The sequence below is a fragment of the Chinchilla lanigera genome, unplaced genomic scaffold (assembly GCF_000276665.1).
Source record: "Chinchilla lanigera isolate Chin_1 unplaced genomic scaffold, ChiLan1.0 scaffold00030, whole genome shotgun sequence".
NCBI classification, from domain to species: domain Eukaryota; kingdom Metazoa; phylum Chordata; class Mammalia; order Rodentia; family Chinchillidae; genus Chinchilla; species Chinchilla lanigera.
This window is the reverse complement of record NW_004955431.1, coordinates 16,450,137-16,463,260: the sequence shown is the minus strand read 5'-3', so window position 1 is coordinate 16,463,260 and position 13,124 is coordinate 16,450,137. Positions and strand designations below refer to the sequence as shown.

The 13,124-nt window shown below is 44.4% G+C and overlaps 1 pseudogene; it reads left to right on the top strand.

The window, feature by feature from the left end:
- The first annotated feature begins 334 nt into the window (after window positions 1-334).
- On the top strand, window positions 335-6,020 carry LOC102017150 (annotated as a pseudogene).
- Window positions 6,021-13,124: the final 7,104 nt, after the last annotated feature.

Below are 13,124 nucleotides of genomic sequence, written 5' to 3'. Positions count from 1 at the left end.
TCCCCACCAGATTCAACAAGCGAGCCAATGATCACTTGAAAACCTAGTTATTGTGAGAGATGAATGGCTCTGCACCAGGTCCTCTGCCCTGTGCGAAGTGCATTCATTGCACTTCACCGACTTTTCTAGAACTCAAGTCATTTAAGAAAGTAAAGTTAGTAAAGACCCCACTTCAGTTGTTGTGATTTTGCTTGTCGGTTTGATAGGTGAAATGCAGTTACTGACAGCCGCACCTCAAGGATGACTAGGAAGAAGGAGTCCTGGGCTCTGGGGTCTGGGATTTCATTCAGCGCCTCTAACCCTGAGACCATGTTGTTATCATCAGCTACCCGCAATGGCTCCGCTCTTCCTGGATGACACGGTGTGCGTTAGTCTGCCTGTACTCGCAGTATAATTTAACTCACACCTGCGATGTAATGATCACAGTTGTGAAAATATGTCAGCCTGTTCTCTTTAAGAAAATCGCTTAAATAACAAGCTTCTGTGGAGCCTCGACAACCTGACTTGGTTTCTAAGGATCCTGTCATTTCCTACAACCTGGGGGAGGGAATGACCCACCCAAAGCCAGAGCTAGAGCTCGCAGGAGTTGCCTAACAAGGCTGAGCCGTGTCCTTGCCACCTTCTGAGGTCTGGTTTCTGAAAGGCATAAGTGGCAGAGTGGCTTTCACTGGAGTTTTCCTCTGGGGGGACTGGCCCCCCACTGCAGACAGCGAGGTAGGGGGCGAGCCCCGTCCAAGTGTCCACATCCCTCCTCCTTGTGCACACAGGCACTCTGAATTATCTTTGATTCTGGTCCTCACTCTGAGCATCGCTTCCTGGCTCCAGAGGGGAAGATGGTGCACTGTCTCTGTCTCTTGGAGAAGCTTGTCGTATTGGCTTTCCTGATGGGAACTACCCTGGTCTACCCTAGTCATGCTGTTTAATTCAGCACCCATGTGTTAAATGAGGGATATGAAAACTCGGTTGCAGGTTCTGACTTCCAGTTTCAGAGATTAAAACACTTATTCAAATCTTTGGAGTCCAGAGTGGAACACGATGGGTGTGATGTGGAGCTGAGGGAGCCCAGAAGTCAGGGTAGCGGGGGCCCTTCACAGAGCAGGGAAGCATGTGACCTCACCCCGGAATAAATAAGCCTGGAGGTGGCAGAGCGGGAGGAATCGGGCACTCTACCTAGGAGTAGGACAATCGGGCAGAATGTGATAGAGAGTAGCTCGGCTTAGGGGAAGAGCAGGTCCCTACTGCCAAGGGTAATGAGTCCAGTTTGCCTGCAGCTAGGGGAATGAAGCAAGAACAGAAATGAGGCCTGAGGGGCTGGGGATTTAGCTCAGTGGCACAGCGCCTGCCTGGCAAGTGCAAGGTTGTGAGTTCGATTCCCAGTACCAGAAAACATCAAAAAATCAAAGAAATGAGGCCTGATGTAGTTTGGGGTTTTGCAAAGGGAACAATACCATACAGGACATTTAATTATAAGATTATTTTATAATAGTCACCCAAAGACTCATATACAAGAGAGTGCAGGAAATCTGTCCACACACTAAAGACCAAAGAATCCAGCTGAGGGCCTGGATCCCACTGTAATGTCCTACATGAGTCCAGGTGAAGACCTAGAGCCCATCATAATGACCCCCCACAAGTCCAACTGGAGGCCATGAGCCCATAACAAAGGCTCATACAGGCCTGTTTCATGGATCTGTGTTGGGAAGGCCCAAAGGTCAGTGGTAGAAGCTAGGAAGTCTGTGCCAGTGGGATGAAGGAGCTGTGCTAGCAGGCTCAGGGATCTGCACTGGAGCCAGGAAGCAACACTCAAAAGTAAGAACCAGAGCTCCCCTGAAAAGTACCACAGCCATCCTCAGCTACAGTGAGGTCCAGAGCTCTTCCAAGGATGAGTAAGGCCAACAGGAAAGCCAATACGACAAGCTTCTCCAGGAGACTGAGGCAGTGCACCATCTTCTCTCTGGAGCCAGGAAGCGATGCTCGGAGTAGGGACCAGAGCTCCTCTAAAGTGAACCGTAGCCAACCTCAGTGACAACAAGGTCCTGAGCTTCTCCTCCAGTGAGAACAGCCGAGTTCATCAGGAAAGCCAGCATGACAAGGTCCTCCAGCAGAATAGCCCAAGAGAACCAGCAGCTCCCTAACCGCTTCCAAACGCCTTCCTACATCTTCTCCTCTTCTCCAGTTCAGCTGGCAGTGATCCTCAGGTGGGCCTCCCACACCCAGCACCACATGGTTCAGTTCAGCTGGGTGTTAATAGTTGACCACCAGTTGTGGATCCACCACAAGGCCAAAGAGTTTGGGGCTTTGAATAGCAAATGCAGAGATCCTTACTTGAGGCAGTGAGGATCTTGAGAGCGTGGGACAGACTACTGTAAGCCTCATGGCAGGAAGATGAATATGATAGCTGGGTATGAGATGGATGGTAGGAAAAAAGTTCCAGGTAGAGAAAACAAATGGCAGGCTGTGTGGTAGAATAATAATCCAGGCAAGAGGTGAGCAGGGTCACAGATCCAGGGTCCTGATGGAACGGAGGCAGCAGGGACAGGACTGAGGACCCAGATGAGAGCCTGACATTTCAGTTAGGTGGAAGATGTTTAAGGGGTGTGAAATGCCCAGATAAACTCTCAACAACACACATGTAGAAATCACAAAACAGGAAAGTCGGTGCTAAGAACTTAGGAATTGTGTGTACAGAGAGGTCAGAAATGTCTGAAAGGGTCATGGGCCCCCTTTAGGTAATCTCTGGAACTGCACATTTTGTATCCCTGCAAACCCTCAGGGTTCAGGAACAAATAAAGGAACAGCAATGGAGATGATTATTTCTCCAGAAATAAACTTCTAATCCAGACATCACCCACCCTTTTGAAATTCAGGAGCTATAATGTGGAACTTAATCCCACATTCCAGGGCACTGTAGTCTCTCCCATCTTCTCCAGAAACTTTGTGGCTCAAGCTTGATGCTTCTCTTAAATTTATTGAGCTATGGTCCTCGCCGTGTGTGTGCTGCATTCAGGTCGTGCCCCTCTAGGGCTGGAGCAGTGGCCCGTGTTGATTTCCGGGATTCCTTCTGGGTGGTGATGCTGGAATCTCTGTAAAGGATTTAAACAGATGTGTAGATGTCAGGAGAGAAAACGGGGCACTTTGGAGCAGCAGACTTGGAATCATTTACATGGACGTGACAAAGAAAGGGATGAGGTTGATAGGACAGTGTGCACGAGTCAAGAACAGTGTCTTGGGAAACGTCTATGCTCTCTCTTCCTGCTCTTCATAAGAGCAGGACCGCAGGCAGACGGGAGATGTTGAGAGAGGCTAGGGCTCCAGAGAACCCCACCTTACAGTAGCCAGCCAGAAGGGACCTCTGAACATTGGCAGCACAGGCGTCAGTGGACGGAAAGGAGACGGGATGAGAAAGTTCCCTAACCTTAGGCAGTCTGAAAGGGGTATCTGCAAAGAGGTCGGAACAGTCCGATTTTCCTGATCCCTGTCTGATTGAGTGGTGTAGTGAAGTTTGTTTCAACCCAGGTTGAAGCCAGCGTCTTGACAGTGACAATGGCGCCATCTACAGGGCAATGTCTGGAAATGAAATTCTGTGCTTAAGGAAGTCTCACCAAACATTACCTTCAAACCCAAGGAGTTCTACAAAAAAACAAGCATTGCTCTTCTCTCCTTTGTTCACTAATGTATGAACCGTAGGCTCACTTATCCCACAAACTTAATTGAAAGTAAGTTTGAAATTAAAAGCGCACAACTCCTTTCATTTTTCATTTTATTCCAGACAAATTATTAAGACAAAAGATTTATGTAGTACACTGAAAGCAGTTTGCCTATGATATAGTTCATAAAAGCGATTATATATTGCACAAACCTAACAGTCAAGACGATCTGTACCTGTAATTTAGTCCCTCGAGGGATGAACACTCATTGCTTCTGCCCTACCAGGAATAAAAAGAGAAATATTTAAAGTCACAACGTAATGAAATTCTAATACCTGGCAGTGTTCTCTTGAAAATAAAAACTAATAGGGGCAACCCACTGTGGCCCCCCTTCTGTCCTCTCTTGGACAGAAGCTTTCTTTCTCTCAATAAATATATTCTGCTCTTAACCTCCGTTATTCCTAAAATTCATTTTTCAGTTTTAGAGAACACGAGCTCGTCCCAGATATGGTTCAAGTTGGGAGTTTTTATTTTCCTGTATCATTTTGGAGGTCCCCACCGAGATCCTTGGGCGGAGATCCAGATCACTCCGTGGATGAAATGACCCCAGTGGTGAAGATTGAGGGAGGAGTTGGTGGCAGTAAAGGGGGCAGTGGTAATGGCGGTGGTGCCTTTGCTCAGACCCGAAGCAGCAGCATAGGCAGTACCAGCAGAGCGGAGGAGCAGGAGGAGGGCAGGAATCCCAGCCATCCCTTTGGCTCTGCTGGCAGCGACCTGCAGCAGAATTGAGTCACCCCACGCGAACAGCAACAACTCCCAGGGCCCAAGCCAGTCCAGGGGGCGCAGGTGAGCTTGACCTTACAGCTACACAGCTTTCACAGGGTGCCAATGGCTGGCAAATCATCTCTTCCTCCTCTGGGGCCACGCCTACCTCAAAGGAACAGAGTGGCAACAGCACCAACGGCAGTAATGGCAGTGAGTCTTCCAAGAATCGCGCAGTCTCTGGGTGCCACCCCCAACTTACAGAACCAGCAGGCTCTGACAGGACTGTCCAGAGTGGTGCCTAACATTCAGTATCAAGTAATCCCACAGTTCCAGATTTGATGGGCAGCAGCTGCAGTTTGCCGCCACTGGAGCCCAAGTGCAGCAGGATAGTTCTGGTCAAATACAGATCACACCAGGTGCAAACCAACAGATCATCACAAATCGAGGAAGTGGCGGCAACATCACTGCCGCTCTGCCAGACCTACTTCCGCAGGCTGGCCCCCTTCAAGGCCTGCCTAACAATGTGCTCTCAGGACAGACTCCATACGTGCCCAGTGTACCAGTGGCCCCAAGGTGGGAACATCACCTTGCTTCCTGTCAACAGTGTTTCTGCAGCTACCTTGACTCCCAGCTCTCAGGCAGTCGTGATTAGCAGCTCTGGGTCCCAGGAGAGTGGCTCACAGCCTGTCACTTCAGGGACTGCCAGTTCTGCCAGCTTGGTATCATCCCAAGCTAGTTCCAGCTCCTTCTTCATCAATGCCAATAGCTACTCAACAACTACTACTTCCAGCAACATGGAGATTATGAAGTTTACCACCAGCGGATCAGCGGGGACCAACTCTCAGGCCAAACACCCCAGAAAGCCAGGGCACTGCAGGGGGCTGATGCTCTGAACGTCCAGCAGAACCAGACATCCGGAGGCTCACTGCAAGCAAGTCAGCAAAAGCGGGGAGAGCAAAACCAGCAGATGCACTAACAACAAATTCTTTTTCAGCTTCAGCTAGTTCAAGGCGGACAGGCTGTGCAGGCCCTCCCAACAGCACCAATGCCAGGACAGAGATTTACAACTCAAGCTATCTCCCAGGAAACCCTCCAGAACCTCCAGCTTCAGGCTGTTCCTAACTCTGGCCCCATCATCATCCAGATGCCAACAGTGGGGCCCAATGGACAGGTCAGTTGGCAGACTCTACAGGCACATTTGTATTGGCATACAGGGGAGAGGCCATTCGTGTGTACCTGGTCATACTGTGGGAAGCGGTTCACATGTTCAGATGAGCTACAGAGACAGAAGTGCACACACACACACGTGAGAAGTTTACCTGTCCTGAGTGTCCTAAGTGCTTCATGAGGAGTGATCACCTGTCGAGACATCACCAGAATAGGAAGGGAGACCCCGGTGTAGCCCTGAGTGTGGGCATTTTGCCCCTGGGCAGTGGGGCAGGTTCAGAAGGCAGTGGCACTGCTACCCCTTCGGCCCTTATTACCACCAGTATGGTAGCCATGGAGGCCATCTGTCCAGAGGGTATTGCTCGTCCTGCCAACAGTGGCATCAAGGTCATGCAGGTGGCAGATCTGCAAGCCATTAACATCAGTGGCACTGGCTTCTGAGATCAGGCACCAGGGCAAGAGACATATGGGCTGATACCCATCAACGTCGGGATGCAAGTTAGCATGGGTCCAAGAGACGTGTGGGAAGGAGAGCCACGAGGCATTAAAATACATGGTGGTGGGAAGTGGGGGAGAGATACAAGAGAAGAGATGGGGTCTCGGAACCCATCTGTATCATCACTGCCTCCTTGAAGGTGGGAAACTTTAGTGAAAAAAATGCCATCCTTTGATGAGCATTTGTTTGATCCCAGTTTCTTTTTATACTTCTTATCCTAGCCTCCCCTTCCTGAGTTGTCCCTTCTCAGCCCTCTGTGTGGATCCCTCCTTTCCTAAAGCCATCATACTTTGATAAATATATATGATCATTGAAATACTTTTTAACAAAAAAAAAGAAAAGAAAAACTACTAATAACTAGTGTGTTGATAGAAGAGATATGAGGTGATATTTTTCTCAAATTTCTCTTCAATAGTACTTCCTCAACTTTTATTTCTGTTTGAAAGACATCCAGACCCAGGATCCAGGATTCTACATTTGTTTTAAGTACATGAAGGAGGCAGAAAAAGAGGTGGATAGTGGAAGGAGGGCATTTGCAACGAATGAAAAATGGTTGCATAGGTGGCAGTTGTTTAACGGTATTAATAATTACTAAGTCTGATTGGTTTAGACATACCAGTTAAAAGAGGTCAGAAATGACTTAACCCAACTGTGATGATTAATCTTGATTGTCAACTTGAATGATTTGAGAGCTGTCTAGGAGATGAGTAAAGCATATTTCTGGGTGGGTCGTGGAGGCAGTATCTGGCCCCCGACCCCTTTCCTGTCTGGCTCTCTTCCTTCTCTATCTACTCTGGCCACCATAAGGTGAGTAGCTTTCTTCTGCCACACTCTTCCACCGTAATGCTTCTGTCTTGGGGATAGCTGACCATGGACTAAAACCTCTGAAACTGTAAGCCAAAATAAACCTTTCTCCTTTGGGTTATGTGCACCAAGTATTTTGTCCTGGAGACAAACTCTGCCTGATATGCCAACTATACGTTGTCCACAAGAAATTGAAACATAATGATCAGATTAAAAGTAAAGAGCTGGAGAAAGAGATGCTTTATTCACACCAATCAAAACAGCTGGAATAACTATGTTAATCTCAGACAAATAAAACATCAGAAAAAAGAACATTACCAATGATCAAGAGGGACACTATGTAGTGATAAACGGGTTAGTTCTCCAAGAAGACATAAAGTGCATGATTGTGGCCATTGGTATTGTCGCCCTAGTCTGTTGATTTCCAGTGATCTGAACATTTAGGTGATGTTCAATTAGTATAGTTCTGAGAGTCCTGTTGCTTCAAACTCAAAAATCTGCTTAAAATCTTCCAAGATTCAGAGGGAAAATAATTGTAAATACCTGCTTTATCCTGGGCATTTGTATGCCCTTTATTTTTGTATGCATATTACCTCATTTAATCTTCACATTATCCTTTTGGTATGGGTATTTTGGCATCAATTTTCTAAATCAGGTTGCTTTCATCAAATAATACTTTGTTTATTATTTTATTCATGAGATATTTATCAAATACCTGCTAGGTATTAGAATAATGAACTGCATATGACACAGAGCCTCCCTTCAAGAAAATTCCTATCAAATATCCCATTCACTAGTTACAGCTCATTCAGTCCTTCCAACATTGCCAAAAGACAGTCACCAGGAGAGCTTTCTGTGTGTTGATTTTCTAGATAAATAAATAGAGGAAGAGAAGTTGTTACTTGCCTGATGTCTCATGGTCTGTAAACAGTAGACTAAAGATTTCATGCAGGTGATTCTGAAGAGCTGATGTACAAAATGGTGATTATGGGTAGTAATTTCATATTGTATGTTTGACATTTGCTAAGAGAGTAGATCTTAATCCATTTCCCATCGGCCCCAAAACACTTGCAGAAGTGCTCGTGGCTGCAGCAACTACATCAAGAAAATTTGTGGATTCCAGTCCTAACCTTATCTCCAATTTGACACCAGGTGTCTTCCTTTTATTGTTATCTTCACATTGCTCTAGTATACCAAAACAAAAGACATGATTATATTTACAGCTTTCTGTTTTAGTAGAATGCAGTAATTCTTGATAGCTTAAAATTGAATGAATGTTGCCAGCAAGCTGCATTTGTCTCTTGTAAATGAAAAGTGGTTCTTAAGTATTCTCACCAAAAGTATACAAAAAAGGTAACTGTTGAGGTGAAGGATTTGTTTTAACTTGATTGTGGTAATTATTTCACAATGCAAACATATATCAATACATCCCATTGGATGCTTTAAATGTATGTACTTTTTGTCTCCTAATAAAACTAGAAATTTTTTATGCAGGTCTGCCTCTAAATGTAGTATGCACCTTCTACTGTTCTAAGTGTGGTATTTTATTGGAAAATATGTGAAATTGATTTGCCGTGTAAAATTCACCAGTGTCAGATCGATTAAAAGTTCTGCCTATCTGCATAACTACATGAAGCCATGCGGACCATTTATTCCCAACCCTTCCTCGTGGCCAGCGCTGCATGGACTGTGACAGTTCTCTAAAATGCCATATGGACGTTAACGCATGACATTTTCTTGTGCAGTGGTGAGAGAATTTCTGCTTTGATTTCCTTCGTCCCCATATCAGCCTATCAATATCAAGGGACCGAAATCTCCATGCAAAACAGTTAACCTCATACTTAGATGCGTCAGTTCTGACAATGAAGCACAGAATTTACCACCTGCAGCAGCAAGCCAAACTCTATGCAACTACGAGTGAAGGTGAAATACTATGAATTATTCTTGGTGGTCTACGTTACCCAACCCTATATAATGGGAGAAGGTACTCTGTTGAGATGAACTGTGAAGTTGGTCAAAAGCATGGCACTCTGTCTCACATCTGAGGACAAAATACTCATCTACGTAAGACTGTCTGCCATGGCCAAGGCAAGCCATGAAAGAGATTTGGATGTCACAGCAGGTGGTCATTAAGTGACAGCATGAAAAAGCATGAGATACTGTTTCCTTCAAAATTAAAGATTTGAGCAGTTTTTTGGACCAATAATCATAATCTTTATATTATGATATTACATATATATGTATATGCATACAGTTGGCAATGAACAGCTCCTCAGAATGAGCTGCTCCTTGGAATTATCATTTCTTTGTTTTAAAAGTGCTGGAGATTGAACCCAGGGCCTCATGCATGCTAGGTAACCTCTGAATTACATCCCAAATCCCCAGAACAACCATTTCTTACGTGAAGACCCAACACAAACATTAAGCAGGTGGTTTTCATTGAGTTTCAGGTCTGGGTAAGATGGTAGGAGCGTGACCCACCTGGTCTCTCACACTGAAAACAATCAGTATGGGCAGAATGCATGGAGGATTCCAAAAAGGAATGCAGAACATGCAGACTGGGAAGAATACAACTTGAAGTATCGTAGAACTGATAGGGAAATTATAGGTTTTTCTCTCCAGTATCCCATAGATAAACTTGGTGCAGATTGGTGCCTGGGAGGAGCACCTGCACATAGCAGGTGAAGCCTTGAGTTTTGGCTTGAGAAAGGGAAGGAACTCCTAGTACTCACAGAGAACTAGGGGAATCTGTCTTTTTCTTCTTTATTTTCTCATGCCCTAACCTGTGAGCAGCACCAGGAACCTGGCAAAGCCACACAGTAAGGAAAGACAACTTTGCTCTCCGCTGGGATGAGCTGTGGAGGAAAATATGGAGGAAACCCCCAATAGGGGACAGGAAATCCCCATTGCCTTTATCCTTTCTCTGTTCTTCCTCCGTCTGGCTACAGATGTGTGCACAATGGCGGGTGGTAACTGTAGTATAAAATTTCTGGCTGGGGGACAAGCAGGTGGATCTCCAAGGAACTAGAAAGGAATGAGGAGACTGAACTTGGGAAGCACTTAGGGTAAAGAACTCATAAATTGCTTGTGAACCCCTGGGCTCATTCCTGAGCTACGTAGATATGAATTTCACCCTAAAAGCACATACAGACCTTGAGGAAAGAACTGCAGGATAGACGAGCACCCAAGCGCCATACCGGCCTTAGTGTGGTTCAAATGTGGGACAGAGCCTGATAGCACTTCCAAAGCTTTGTACACACAGCTGGTATTGGGAGTGCAACCTACAGATGGCAGGATGGAACCACTGACCTGAACTCTACCTGACAGCTACCTGCTCCTGATTCTTTGTAGGATATAAACAAAACCCATAATTTTATAATGTAATATTCAGAATTCCACCATTCAGTCAGAAACTTGCTCACTATACAGTGAACTGTATGACAAAAGGCAGTCAACAGATAATAAAAGTGGACATGACAGACACTGCATTTATTTGACAATCTTCCAAGAAGTAAGGGGAAGTACTCTTGAATAGAAAGGGTGAAACTCTTATTAAAGAAATACAGGGTGTAGTAAAGAACTAAATGAAAAATATTAGGACTTAAAAATACAGTAATCAAAATAAGCTCACTGGATGGAGATGATAGAGAAACGGCAGTGAACTTGAAGATAGATCAACAGACATTGTCCAGTCTGAGCAAGAAGAAAATGTTAATTATAATTTAAAAACTGGATGCTAGGGAGTGTATGAGACAATATTAAAAATCATTAATATTTCTGGTATTGGAGACCAAGAGAGATTGTAATACAGAAATGTTTTAACAAATAAAGGTTAAAAACTTCCCAAATGGTGAAAAACATGAGCATCAAACAAAGAAACCCATGCGCAGACATGATAAAAACTAAAAGTAAACAAAAAATATTGTAGCCGTTGTAGTAAACTTGCGCATTACCTATAGGTGAACAACATTTTGAATGACTGTAAGTTTCTCAACAAATTATGGAGGCCAGAGACAGTGAAAAATTTTCAAAGCACTAAAAGAGCCATCAACCCGGAATTCCATATCCAGTGGAAATAGCATTTTAAAATAAGGATAAAATAAACACATTCTCTGATGAAGGAAAACTAAAAGAATTTCCTTGTTAGCAGTCGTGGTCTAAAATAACCATTAAGGAAGTTCTGCAGATAGACAGGAAGTAACACTAGAAGAAAAATTGGAATAACAGAAATAAATAGCAGGGGGAATAGTAAATATCTGCAGCTGGGCACGGCAGCACAGCCTGTAACCGCAGCACTCTGGGAGGCTGGGATTGCAAATTTGAGCCCCCCCTGGGTAATTTAGCAATTTAGTGAGACCCTGTGTCACAATAAGAAGTGAATAAAGTGCTGGGGATGTAGCTGAATTTGGATTCAGTCCCTACTACCACAAAAAAAAATACAATAGATTATCTTTTCCCTGTGGAGTTACGTTTATAACACCAGTGAATGGAGTTCACAGTGTACATGTATGTGATTCGTACAGTGTCTACACAGGGGCGTGTGGAAAGGAACTATGACAGTGGCAAAGTTTCTACATCCTACTTGAGGGGCCAAATAGCGACTCTAATTAGAATGTGAAAAGTTAAATTTTCATATTTTAAGGCCCAGACCAAAACTGGAAAGTTATTTGAGATATAGTAAATCATGAAAATGGAATACTAAAGAATATTTAACCCAAAATGTGGGCAGAAAAGAGAAAAAGAGGACCAAATACAGAAAGGACAACAGTCCCATCTGTCATGCTGTACCTCCTGTGCAGGCCACCACTAGCATCCTGTGACACAACTTCAGTGTGAAGTCAGATCATTCACCAAGGTGCAGCTAGATCTCCACGTGGGGTGCAGGTGGGGCACAAATTCAGAAAAGGACTGGCCTTATTTACCTTAATGTATTGTGAATATTTTCACATGACCATCTCCTTTCTTTAGGACTTCACTGACCTAATAGTATCAAAGACTCAATTAAAGGCTCCAGCAATTATTTATAAACATTCTCAAATTCACCACATAGGGGCTGGGGATTTAGCTCAGTGGCACAGCGCCTACCTGGCAAGCACAAGGTCGTGAGTTCGATTCCTGGTACCAGAGAAAAACCAAAAAAAAAAAAAAAATCAAATTCACCACATTAGACATTTTTGCATGACAAATGTCAAATTTACTCAATAGAATTACCTTTACAGATTCAGATTCTAATGGTGTTCCCAAAATACATGATATCCATCTATTTTATGCTGATCTGATGGAAACTCGTTATGACAAGTATCATTACAGGTTGGCTTAGGACAATTAAATATTGCCAAAAATTTGAAGGAGAATGAGCCAAAGATTTTGTGTGGCTTATAAAATACGATGATTCTCTCTACCGCTGCTAGCAGGCAAAGTGTGCTTCCCTCAGGTGAATATATACTATTATCAAGCAACAGAACAGGCTTTGGAATACACAGAACAAGCGCACCTACGTTTGTGTCACTTACCAGCCATTCACCAAAGGCAAAGACTATGCTTCTGCGCGGATACTCATATGCTGGGAAGTCCAGCTACAGCAGTGAGATGAGGAAAGCAGAAGTGCTTGTCCAGCTCTGTGTGTTTATAAGCAAGAACCTGTTGAGCTCATGAGATACATATATATCCTCATGAACAAGTTTTAGATACTTTATGAGTTTGGGACCACTATTAGCAGGCCACTTCCACACTGTGGTTCTGTAGGTGATGAATTTGTCTGAGCAGTATGGACATGGGTCAAGGCTCTTCACAATATCCAACCCCTCTTCACAAAATATGCTTCTTTTAGTCACAGCACACAAGCATGATGTGACCAGAAAAGCTCAGCTTCCAAAGGTGGTCAGAAAATATTTATAGCTTTGCAAGATGAGGGATTCTGTGTAAAAGAGACCAGTACCCTGACTAAGGATGCTTTCATTAAAGTAAAATAGAGGCCTGTGACAGATTTTTAGTCTATCAAGTGGAAATCAGAATGAAAGGCAGTGGAATCAGTGAAATGACAAATTGATTGCAGTTAACTTTGCCAAAGAGAAATGATAAGGAGTCCACCTTTCATCGCAGAAAAAGAGACCCCATTGAGAAGGGGAGGTCTCTGGAGTATGACCTGGAAGGGTCTGTCACCCTCCTCTCCTCCTTCCTTCCTTCACTCCCTCTCTGCTTTCTGGTTGCCATGGAATGAGCTGCTGTCCTCTGCCTGCCCCTTC